Source organism: Meleagris gallopavo, chromosome 1, assembly GCF_000146605.3.
Source record: "Meleagris gallopavo isolate NT-WF06-2002-E0010 breed Aviagen turkey brand Nicholas breeding stock chromosome 1, Turkey_5.1, whole genome shotgun sequence".
Classification (NCBI taxonomy): Eukaryota; Metazoa; Chordata; class Aves; order Galliformes; family Phasianidae; genus Meleagris; species Meleagris gallopavo.
In genome coordinates, this window is record NC_015011.2 from 7,189,063 (window position 1) to 7,200,829 (window position 11,767).

At 41.7% G+C, this 11,767-nt stretch overlaps 1 protein-coding gene across 3 annotated transcripts in view; it reads left to right on the forward strand.

Annotated features, from left to right (window-relative positions):
- Nucleotides 1-11,767, forward strand: part of FAM107B (family with sequence similarity 107 member B) — a 61,886-nt gene that overhangs the window by 29,606 nt on the left and 20,513 nt on the right. Inside the window, exon 1 of one of the 3 annotated variants that reach the window (XM_010716471.3) lies at nucleotides 7,573-7,699. The exons of the other annotated variants lie outside the window; for them this stretch is intronic. The gene's annotated coding sequence lies outside the window, so the exon portion shown is untranslated. Of the gene's footprint in view, nucleotides 1-7,572; nucleotides 7,700-11,767 lie in introns of those variants that run through there. 3 annotated transcript variants of the gene reach the window in all.

Here is an 11,767-nt window from a genome sequence, read left to right on the forward strand (position 1 = left end):
CTTATGAGTCTTAAATTAACTCTTGTCCAACAAAGACCCTCTTGTCTATTTTACATGAAGCACATGCTGGCATCTACTCCGTTCTTTTGATCAAGTATTTGGCAGTGTAATTATGTATGTCAAGTTGTTCAGGCTGTGCTGACTTGTACCTGCCGAAAGATTTGCCCCATGGTTTATGTCTTTCTGTGGGTTTTGATTTAGTCAGCAGTTGGAAGATGCACATAAATATTTGTGGGCAAATTATGTAACCATTAGGGTTAGAACCTGCACTCGATTCTTTACTTCACTTAAAGCCAGCACGGTTATATTTGGTTTGCTAATAGCCGAATAAATGTAATATTCATTCATATGTGTGGATTGAATAAAGGATTTAGAAGAGTATGGAAGCATTTCATGTGTGAAATGAAACTTTATGAATCCTACGGTTTGGCAGTGGAGAGGTTAATGGTTCATGACAGAAAGCTTTGTAATTGCTTTCTGTTTTGAAGGAACTGGGCCTCAGGGGAACTGCTCAAATAAAAGAGAGTCCTTGGATTTTGTCTTGTTACTGCATTCAGTGGCAAGTCAAGACCGAATGAGGGATCACCTGGTATCGTTTAAGGGCTCTTCTAGTATTATTTTAGTGTCCTGTTTAGCACAAGCTTTGCTAATAGCTGGTGAGCTGTTTGACTTTCAGAGGCTTCCCTGGAAATCCCCTGGATGGTGGTCCATAGGTGTTTTGTCCAGGATTCAGCGTGCAATTATCCCCATTATATTATATTATAAATATCCCCATTTCTGCACATGGTATTCGGACTACATAGGTTTGTATGCACTTGTTCTGGATCCCTACTTTTGTCGCTCACTTTCTGCAGGATGATTTTGCAGCAGACATTACTGTCTGTCCATCTTGCTACCCTGTGAAGAAAAAAAATTAATGCTGTCTTTCACCATGCACATGTCCTGACTGTTTATCTGACCTGTAGCCTATTCTCTGACTGGCTGAGCTTTGCACACCTGCAAGAGAAGTTGGACTGAATCCTTAGGGGTCCCTTTCAGCTCGGGCTGTTCTATGACTCTATGCCCCTGTTTTTCACTCTCACTTTAGCACATAGGCAGAACAGGCAGATGTTGTTATGAAAAAGATGTTAATCTGAGTAGACGGTAGAGAGATGAGTCTGAATCACTGGTTTCTTGGTTCTCCCTTGTTTGCTTTACATGTAGTCTGTATTTCAGTGTTAGCATAGCAGTGATGGGCAGAATTGAAAGGGAGATGTCCCGTGTTGGTAAAGCTGCCCATTCTGGATGAAATATAGCTGCTTTTAGTGTTGGATACAGGAGCTGTAGCTAGAGAAGGGCTCGGTGTTACTCCAGCTTCTGGGTCTTTGTTTTTGTTTTTTCTGTTTGTCACTTGCTCCTTAAAAGATTCCAGCGCACCAAGTGAGTGAATCTGATAGACAAGGAATGAGCTGTGTCTGAAGTGACACAAAAGGCACGGCTTCTGTAAGCAACATGAAGAAATGTCCCTGCTTCTCATGTGCATCAGTTGGGGGAGATGTGGCTGCAGCAGCAACTGGCCATTCCTCACAGGAGTAGAACAGTTGCTTCCACTGCAGCTGCCAGTGTTAGAGGGCTGGACCTTTGCGATGGCGTGAGCCGAGGCAGGACTCCTCCTGCTTTACTGGGACAACCGTCCTTGCTGGATCTCAGAATGGATCAAATGTGTAGGAGCAGAGCAGGCAAGTCCTATGAGTAGGCAGCTGGTGGAATTTCCTTGTTGAAAATTTGAGCCCCGTGCTGGAGCGCTGCTAGCACAGCTCCTGCACTGATGAATACCACCACATCGCTAACAGGGTCACCAAGAGGCTCCCACATGGGTCACTGCAGGTACCCCACCTGCCAGCTGTGCAGAAGCAGAGCCACCAGAAATACTCCTCGTTTAGTACTTTTCTTGGTAATGATGTGACTTGCAGAGGATTTTTAATTCAGAGAACCAAGTTGTTCCAATTTAGTTTTGATTTTTATTGCTTCTAAGAAAATGCTTTGCAGGGCTCCATCTCATTAGTGCCTCTATTCAGAGTGATGATCCAAGCAGGGGAACTAATAATAGTGTTTAACACTGTTGCTTTTGATTTGAGATCTGCATAAAGAGCGATGCAGAATTAAAGTCCTCAGTGTTTTGTGCTGCTTTTTGTAGTCTGAACTCTTTGTGACAAGTGACATTAATTTTCATGCAATTCTGGAAGAAAGAAATCGGATAGCTATTTCTAATTGTGAGTAGTTAGGAATACGGTATGTGTGTAATGTAGGAGAGATTGATTAGACTCATTATGACATGAAATGAAAATGTCAGATTGCAAAAATAAGCAATAGAGTTGTCGCATTTTTTTATTACACTCTGCCTTAGGTTTTGTAATACTGAAAAGGGATCATACACCACCTCCTCCCCCCCAAAAAAAAACCCAAACCATGCTACCCTGAAAGAACATCAGTCAATCCCAAATGATGTTACCCTGCAGAACATCAGAGAAGGGGAAAACATTCATAATTATTGGGGAAAAACTGACTCCCAGGAGATGGATGAGTATGATTTGTTTGAAATGAAAAGAAATAAACAGACAGGAGAAAAAAAAAGAAGAAATATATATTCTGGTTTAGAACTGCAGTGAGACAAGATTGCATCTCCTTATGTACACAAGTTTGTTTTCAGGGCTGTGGCAGAAGTGATGGAAACCCTTCTAAACAAGCCCTAGTTGCCATGCCAAGAAGCTCTGGAACGAAAAAACATTCTTATTATTGGGTTGTTTTCTTTCAATAATCTGTAGCTGCTTCTTACAAGAACCAATGCGTTGCTGTGCTAACTTAAAACTTTTTTAAAACTAGGATCTGATATCCAGATCCTTCTTTTATTGCTGCATCCTTCTGTGCTGATGAGAACGAGCAGTGGGAAGATGGATGCCCTGGTACCCCTCTTAGCAGAGGGCAGCTCGTGGGAGCACTGCTTTCTCATGTCCTCTGTGCTCTTCTCCAGGTGTGCTAAAGATAGCTTTTGAAATTAAAATCTCTTAAAGAGACTTTTCATTATGATTTTGTTTCTGATATGGTTGATTCTTGTTCTATATCTTCTTCTATCCCCAAGTTAGCAAAGGCCTAGCTCTACATTCACTGCTGCTTAGGAACTGGCCAGCCAGTTTGATGTTCTGTATATGTATCAGCACTAAAAATCAAGCAACTAGAGCTCAAAACAAGCTGAATAACCAAGCTTAAGTCAGATCTTGTTTTGGACTGAGATCAAGAATGAAACATTTTGGCTCAGGAACATCGGAGGATGGAGACATGAGGAATGTTGAGGTGCTGCAGCTTGCTGTGGGGCAGGGATGGGGTGAGCAGCCTCTTGAAGTTCCTTCCAGCCCCATTTTCTAAGATTCTGCAAAAAACATGATTACAGTGCTTGTTAGCTGTGCAATTTGCTGTAGATACATTGCTCTCAGCAATTTGTATGTGCTTGGTATCTGCGTACATTGTTTTAGTTGGTGCACTTTTGTGGGAGATGTGTTACGGGTGCGTTGCTGCAGGTCTCCAGCGTTGCACTCCCACACATGAAGGTGAACCCAGGCCATTGCCCTTGGCAGTACTGCATATGTCAGCCCGTGGAGAACTGTAATATCAACAATTGTGCAAGTTCCTGAGCGAGTCAGATAAGCTGAGGAAAATTAATTTATTTTAATAGACTATCTCCAACTCATTCCAGCTCAAAGTAGAACTTTATGTTATTTATAGTAATTCTTAATCTGATCGTGGAATCTCAATGTAAAAACATGAAATTTTGTGAGTGCGTGGCTCTCATTCTCCTGGCAGACCTGTAATTTCTGAACTCCTCAATTCTCAGTACCCAAGCTGAGCTGCACACAAAGTGGCTTTTTTTTATGAGTACCGATGCTTACTATTTTAAAACTAACAACAAAAAATTAACCCTGCCCAAATAAAGACAACAAAAAAACCCTCCCAAATATAAGATCCATGTCCAGACCTTAAGAATATTAACTTGATTCCCTGGAAACAGAGCAGTGTAAAACTCCATCTTCAAATTTTCCACCTATTTAATACTGGGAAAAATCTGTTCCAATATATTTTTAAAGAAGTGGTCTGGGAATGTCAGTGAAAATGTTTCAAGTATTTCCATGCAGCCCTATTTCAGGATAATTTCTTCTGAAACTCATCTCTGGTAAAAAACATCTCTTGGCCAGATTTATCCCTGGGATAATTTTCCTTCATGTTAATAGCACTGCAGGAAGGGTGATTTTGGCTTGTGCTTTCTTTATAAAATGGGAACTATGTATAAGTACAACCCGTCTTTACCCAAGGTATATTTCACAGGGGAAAAGCATGCATGATTCTATCATTACTTCGTTAATTTAATTATAACAACAGATGCGGCATTTAATCTATTTGACTTTTGTTATTGAGTTACTAAATCCTACTCAAAGAATGTTTTGATTTTCCCCAGCTACAGCGCAATAAACCTCGCAGCTTCTTGAAATGTTGAGCAGCTTTGCAACTTCCTCTCCCTCTCTGCATCAATAATCTAATCTTTTTGCTGCTAGCACTTTGCTTTGAAACTGCATGTAAATCTGTCTTTCTTCCTGCTCGTACCAGCAACTATTTCCTCCTCTGCTCTTTTTTGTCCCTTACTTTTAAGCTAGAAAATTCTCAAAGCTAATTTAAAAACACAGCTCTCTCAAACAAGGTTTAGGCACATTTGTGTTCAGTGGCATTTGGTATGTATTTAAGAAACTGCTTCTCTTCAAGTCATTTATCATATTGGAAACCGGAGTAGTAAACTAGTAAGTGCTACTTGTGTTTGGTGGCCTGGAAATAACAAATATTTCCAGTGGTATTTCCAGTGCTGTGATTTTCACTGCCTTCAAACAGAAATCTGTGCCTCCTGCTTAATCAGGATGCACAGAAATGAGACGTTTCCAGCTGTGTGGGAGTGGATGCCCATGGGTTATATTAGGGGAGCAGAAGTTCTGCTCAAGGGCTTCCTGTGGCTGCTGCAGTGGCTGGTAGAGCTGGAGGGCTCTGTGGTTCAGCAGGGCTCCGTTGTCTTGGCTGTGGTATCTCATCATTGGGCTGACTTTGGCAAATCAACACAAGCACTCTCTAAAGGAAATTTTTACCCAATGCTAAGATAAGTGGAGTTGGGCACTTCCTGGAGGTGCTGTTCTTTATCTCTTTTTTCTTTTCCCCTACAGATAAAGCCTAAATGGGCATAGACCAGCTCAAAGCAGCAATGTAGAGATGTTACATTTAGATGCCACTGTTGAATGACAAGGATCACAGTAGCTGTTTTCTGTTCTTTTTCTCCCTTCCTCTGTGCCCTGGTCCCACTTTTTGAGTAGCCACCTCCACGCTACAAACTCAGTGTTTCACAGACTATTCTCAGTTGGAAGGGAGCCACAACCATCGTTGAGTTTGACCCCTGGCTCCATGTAGGACCACCCAAAAAGTAGACCATACGTCCAAGAGCATTGTTCAAACACTTTGGCAGCTTGGGGTGCAACCACTGCCCTTGGGAGCCAGTTCCATGTCCCATCACCTTCCAGTGAAGAACCTTTTCCTAATCGCCAACCTGGACTTGCTGTGTTGGAGTTTCTGGCCAGGTTTGAGTGCTTGGAAACTTTTGGTACTGAGGATCCGCTGGGCTCAGCAGCGAGTTGAAACACTGATGATACTGCATTACTTTTTGGAATCGTACATGAAGGACAGAAAAATTATTTATACTATGCAGCATTTATGGCATGGTAATTTAATGTAGTGACTGATGAGATTTTCTGACTCCTCATTTGATTTCAAATGAAAAAAGTTAGATGTGTCAGACTCAGTGACCCGTCCTTCGGCACTTTTGAACAGTTTGATTTCCAGGCACAAATTTCCTCTCTTCTCTTTTCCCAGTCTCTGGGACTTTCCACAGTTGCGTAATGGTTTGATTACCTTCCTGCACAGGGTGGAAAGGGGTTTTGTCACCTGTGGGGAGCAGGTAGGATGGGTTCTTCCTCCCTCATTCAGCTTCTGTCTTAATGCAGCAGTTTGCATGAGTACATGGCTTTAGATCACTGCTTCAGACTTACAACAAGCTTGCCCCATGCAGACATTTTCTTATCTAGCTAATTAATCCACAAGGTATTGCAGACAATGTGGTGAATAATACAGGAAATGATTAAACTGCTTACTTTCCACGGTTTTATTTTATACAGTGTGTGAAGCCTGGCATATCTGGCACACAGGAGATGTAACAGAAAGCAGTGACAGGCTGATGTGCTCAGTGTTATTGTAGTTTATGAGAGCTGGGGTGGAATTTCTCACTCTTTCCTCTTTTTTCTTGAAGAGACCTTTTCCAGTGCTGCCAAAAAGCAGGCTGGGGAGCCCAGGCCCCTTGGGCTTCATGTAACCCCAGCAGAGGAAGGTGAATGTCTCTGGCAACTGATTGAGGGCGATGATAACTGACATTAGTGATCAGGGTAGCTGCTCTCATTTGCCCCCTGGATCACCATGCTAATGCTATAAGGAGCTTGCTTGCCTATTTTAGCTACAGCAGTTGAAGGCCTAAAGGTAGGTGACATGAATGCTTCTATAAATATGTATAGTTTTAATCAAGTCTTTGTTTATATTTAGATAATATAATAATGGTATAAACAGAGGTTTGAGTGGGATATATAAAAGATGTTGAAGAAGGCTATGACAAGTGGTTGTTGTCTTCAGTTTTTAAATGAGGTCTTGAGTAAGGTTAATAGAAGATGTCTACAGCTGGACTTTGCTGAATTATCGGAAGTATTTATTTCTCTGATGTAAAGAAGGGGAGAACGAGATGTGAGATTTCCAATGAAGTTCTTCTTGGTCTTTCATGTATCTGCCTTACTCATGTACTGTGCTATCTCTTCCTGTCTCTCAAACCATTTATTGACATAATGCAGCTGTCCTTTCGGATTTTGGGGGAAGGGATTTTTTTTCTCTAAAACGAATGTCACCATTCTCCATCAATGGAAATAACCTGAGCTTAAAAAACTCTGAAATTCTGCATAAGCCTCCCTGAAAAATCTCCTGTGTTGTAGCCTCTACAAACTTCTTGTTTAGTGCTGGAAACAACCAGCAAATGTGCTGATCTCCCCAGCAGTGAGACCAGCACTTACGCTGCTGGACAGGCACATCTGCTGGCGTGCACTCAAGTAAACCCCTGCTACTGACTCTCAAAGTTCATCCATTTACTTCCAACTTCTAACATTCACATTGTCATTTTTATCACTGTGTGAATGCAACTGTAAGCATTGCTTTCCTGGAAGTACTGCTTTTTCAATACTAGTAAATGTTTATGCTGAATGGAAGCCGTAGGAAAACACAGAGCACAGTAGGATGTGAATCGAAATCAATTTGCAGACATACACTTCCTGTCTCAAAATGTGCACCACTGTAGAGCCGCAAAGATTTATTGTTTTTTCACCAGGTCCTAAGGTGTATGTTTAATTAGGTGTGTTTGTGAGAAGGAAATGACTCTTGAAAGAGGGTATTGAGCTTGAAATGGTGCAGTTGAGAGCTGAGCTGCATACAGAACAGTGCCATAACAGTGCGCTGCGAGGGAGGTGACAGTTCTGCTGCCTAACGATACAGAAGATACCATCTTGCACTGCCTGCTTTGTAGCACCAGCCTTGTAGTGCTGACAAGGTGAGCCTTGGTGATGGAGGTGCCCACTTATCTTTATTTTTTTTTTTTCTGAAGGAGTTCAACTGAACCATTAACTAAAACACAAGTGGGATATTGGGATATTAGCTTTGCGTGAGATGCTTGTCCAGGGGTCATATTTCTTTGGATGAATGCAGGATTGAAAAGGACTGAAAGCTGTTGAAAGTAAAACTTCCAAAAGTTCTCCAATTTAGGCTCTAAAGTCCATTGACTTTCTGGAAGGTTTGGGATATAAACTGGGGAAAATGCTGCAGCCCTTCCAATGGCTAATTAGTGACTTTATCAGCTGTGTCTGTGGACAGCGAAGTTCTTTTCACTTTGTAAAGTACATTTATAACATGAGCTCTAATGAAACTCAAATAACAATGATTGAAACGTTGTCATTTCAGTCAGCTTTCTGTGACCCCTATGTTTATGTGGCACATCTATTTCCGATCTGGAATAACTTTGCTTGATACCTACACAAATAGATGCGTCTTCTGATTTTCATTAGCATATTGCATTGAAAGAAGTTGCACAGTCGCCGCTGACAGTGCCTGTTTGTTTGGGGGATCTTGCTTCCTTGCAGGTCCTGTTTGAAAACACAGGTATACCACGAGCCAAATGCTGCAATAAGGTGTCTAAGATTTGGGACTGGCTGGAGCAAGCTGTCATCTGCTGGTAAATATCCGTTAGGCAAATGTGGTTGAGCTACACACTGTTCAAACCATACCCACCGTGCCCAGACATTTACTGGTTGTAGTTTGTTACCATCTGTACCTGTGCTTTTGCCCCTGGCAGCCCTGGAAAAGTATAGGTGGAACAAGAAGAATTCAAAACACAGCACTCAGGTAGGATATTAGGAAAAATTTCTTCTTAGGAAGGGTGGTGAGGCATTGGCACAGGCTGCCCAGGAAGGTGATGGAGTCACTGTCTCTGGACGTGTTCAAGAAAAGGGCAGGTGTGGCACTGAGGGATGTGGTTAGTGGGCATGGTGGAGATGGGTCAGCGGTTGGCCTAGATGATCTTTCTGGTCTTTTCCAACCTTAATGATCCTATAATTCTATGATCTGTGCAGGGGAGGGCTGCTGGATGAGTTTTGATGGCCTGTTTGCTTTCATAGCCAAATGCACTGAAGAACCGCTTCTAGGATTGTTTCATTTTGGATCGGTATGAAAGCAGGTGGGACACCATTCCCTCTGCAAACAGGCTGTTGGCTAAGCAGACTGGGCAGGAATTCTGTGCTTATAATATTGTATATGTAGAAGATACAGAATAAAAAAAAAAAATAAGGCTGATTTTTTGACATTGGTGTTGAAAGATGACTATTAATGTTGTTGTGATGAAATAAGACTTGATTGCCACAAATGGTTACTGCAATTCAGATGGTAACGTAGATGTTAAACTTGCATTGATGAAGTGTCTGAAGAGGCAAAATTTGTGCCCTGCTGAGCGCTGAGATTACTGAGGAGTGCATGCTGCTTTAAAGAGGACAGATTTTGATAAATGAGTCTCCATCTTATTACTGACACACTTGAGAAGAAAGTGCTGTATTCACCAGTGGGTAGGAAAGCCCTGAGGCTCCCAGCTCTTATTCTGGCCCTTCATCCTGGAGACGCTTCTGAGGACGTATTTCCCAGTGCAAATTAGGAAAACATGCATTTTATGTGTCTGGGTTTGTCGTTTGAATGAGAAATCAATAAACAAATAACAACAAGCAAAAAAAAAATCTTGTGGCTGCTAATAACTTGGGAAGGAAGAAATTCATAAAAATAGACACAGAGTGAAAATGGTAGTGATGGTCCATAAGGCATAAGAATTAAAAATCCCATGCACTTCTTTTGTAACACAAAGAGAAAATTCCCAGCTGGTGTGTTATTAATTTTAATCTCTTTCTAATCTTTCTTCTGTGTATGTGCTAACCCATAACTTATCATCTTATTTTAAACATCATCAGTTTCATTTTCTAAGCTTTAGGCAGCCAGTTACCTATTTGAATTATGCCTTTTGACTCTAAAACAAGCATTTTTTTCCATCATAAAAGTCTGCTTTACATGAAATGTCTCCAAATTTTTTTTACAAAATGCTGCCTATAATAGAACAAAGCATAGCATTGTCATAATTTATGATGTCTCTTACTGATCTGCTCACCCAAAAAAAGCATGTTTTGTGCTCTCTGCGTTTGGTATCCAACATATTGTCTTGTGCTGACAACCACAGCCTGTTCCATATTAATTTAGGCTCAAGTGTCCTGCTCAGCATCACAAATCCAGTATTTGGTAGGGCTGAGAATAGAGTCTCTCTTCTGCCATAACTCAGTTCCTCACTGTAATTATGGGGCAGCTCTCCTTCTGAATGAGTGAGCTTCTGTCGTGACCAAGCCTCTTATAAAGAACAGGTCCCACTTTATTTTCTGATGAATTCTCCTTCCTTAGTGATTCTTTTGCAGTTTTGAAACATACTTCCTCAGTGAAACATAGTAAAAAGGAAATATTGAATTTCTGCTTTAGCAATATTTGTTAAGCAAGGAGGTTGAGGAAGTGATTATGTTGCAAGAGAATGGACCAGCTCTGTTAGATGTAGGAGCTTGAGCAACATGGCTTAGAATGTGTGGGAGCTGGTCAAGAATTTGCAGTGATTGGATTTTAACCTCCCTTTATTGATAGAAATACGGGTGTATTTGCAAGCCACCATTCTTGCAGGTGAAGCACAACTCTGGAAATCAAGAATGCATGAGAGACCTACCCAAACATCAGTTCCCCTTGAACCCTCGATCACAAGGATTTTTTCTCTCCTTCTAACAAGACATTACATTTTTGGAGGCTGCATAGCCATGGAGAACACTAGTAGTGGCAGTGCTCGCCACCGTGACCGAGCACACTGATCTCACTGAACTGCTCTCAGTATTCACCAGTGACCATTTGTTTAGTCTCTTATGATTCCAAAACAGAGGCATGTGTTTAAAAACCACGATCATGTATACTTGTTGGAATTTTAATTGCAGTTTTTCTGTATTTGTTTTTTTTTCTTTAAATAGCTCAGTTAACTATTGAAGGAGAGCAGGAAGAGGACCACAGAAAAACCTCTTGACGTTTGTTCCTTCATTCTACAATTATCTGAGAGAGCAAGATGATATCTTGCTGGGGATGCAGTATGGTGACGTCTTAAGGATTCCTAGCATGGTTTATTGCACATTAAGCTTGCTGGCCTGCAAGCTTCCCTCTTTGGTTCTGGGCCCAGTGTGCAGTGAGAGCCCATGTCCTCTGTTCAGCAGAGGGCAAAACCAGGGCTGCCTTCAGGCATCAACAGGTACAGCTGGCTACTGGCAACAAGGAGAGTTTATCAATAGATATTCACCACTGTCTGTGAATGACAAATGGTATTCTTTCTCCAGAAGCTGTGTGCGCTGCTTCTTCGGATCTTCACCAGCAAGAGCCAAGTTGTGACCTAACACTGGTTTTGTTCCCCACAGCCACAGTGTATTTAGGCAGCAGACATCTATGCCAAAGACTTTCAGTCCGTTTTGGCTCTGAGTCTTGTGCAACCCTTTGTTCTTTGGCTTCTTTTTCTTTGAGGTTTATCTTTATTTTCTCTTGCAAACATGAGGAGACAGGACTTCTGTGAATTAGCATGTGACTCTGGGATGTGGGTAGTTTGTTTTAGTAGTTTGCTGGAGATCCCTGCAGTACCTACTAGGACTGCTGACTTTTTTTGTTCTTTTGTGTTTTTGCAAGTTGAGCTGACAGTTTGAGTTCTTCCAGTTTATGTTCAAATCCAAGCCCATTTCTTCTGCAGCACATAGAGCAAGTGATCCATCCTGCTGAAACCCCGAAGGAAGGAAGCAAGGAGCAGAGCTGAGGGGCTTTTACTGATGCTGGTGGCACGGCTGGGCCCCTTCATCAGTGCTGCTAATGGAGGACAGGCTGGGATTTCCCTCCAGGTGGTCTGTCAAGCAGAAAGGTAACAATTGTAGGAAATTCCTTTTCCGTCACCAACTCAAGCTCAACAAACAACCCCTGTATGAGAGACTGGGGTCATCCCTCTGGTTTCTTTTTTTTTTTTTTTTTGTTA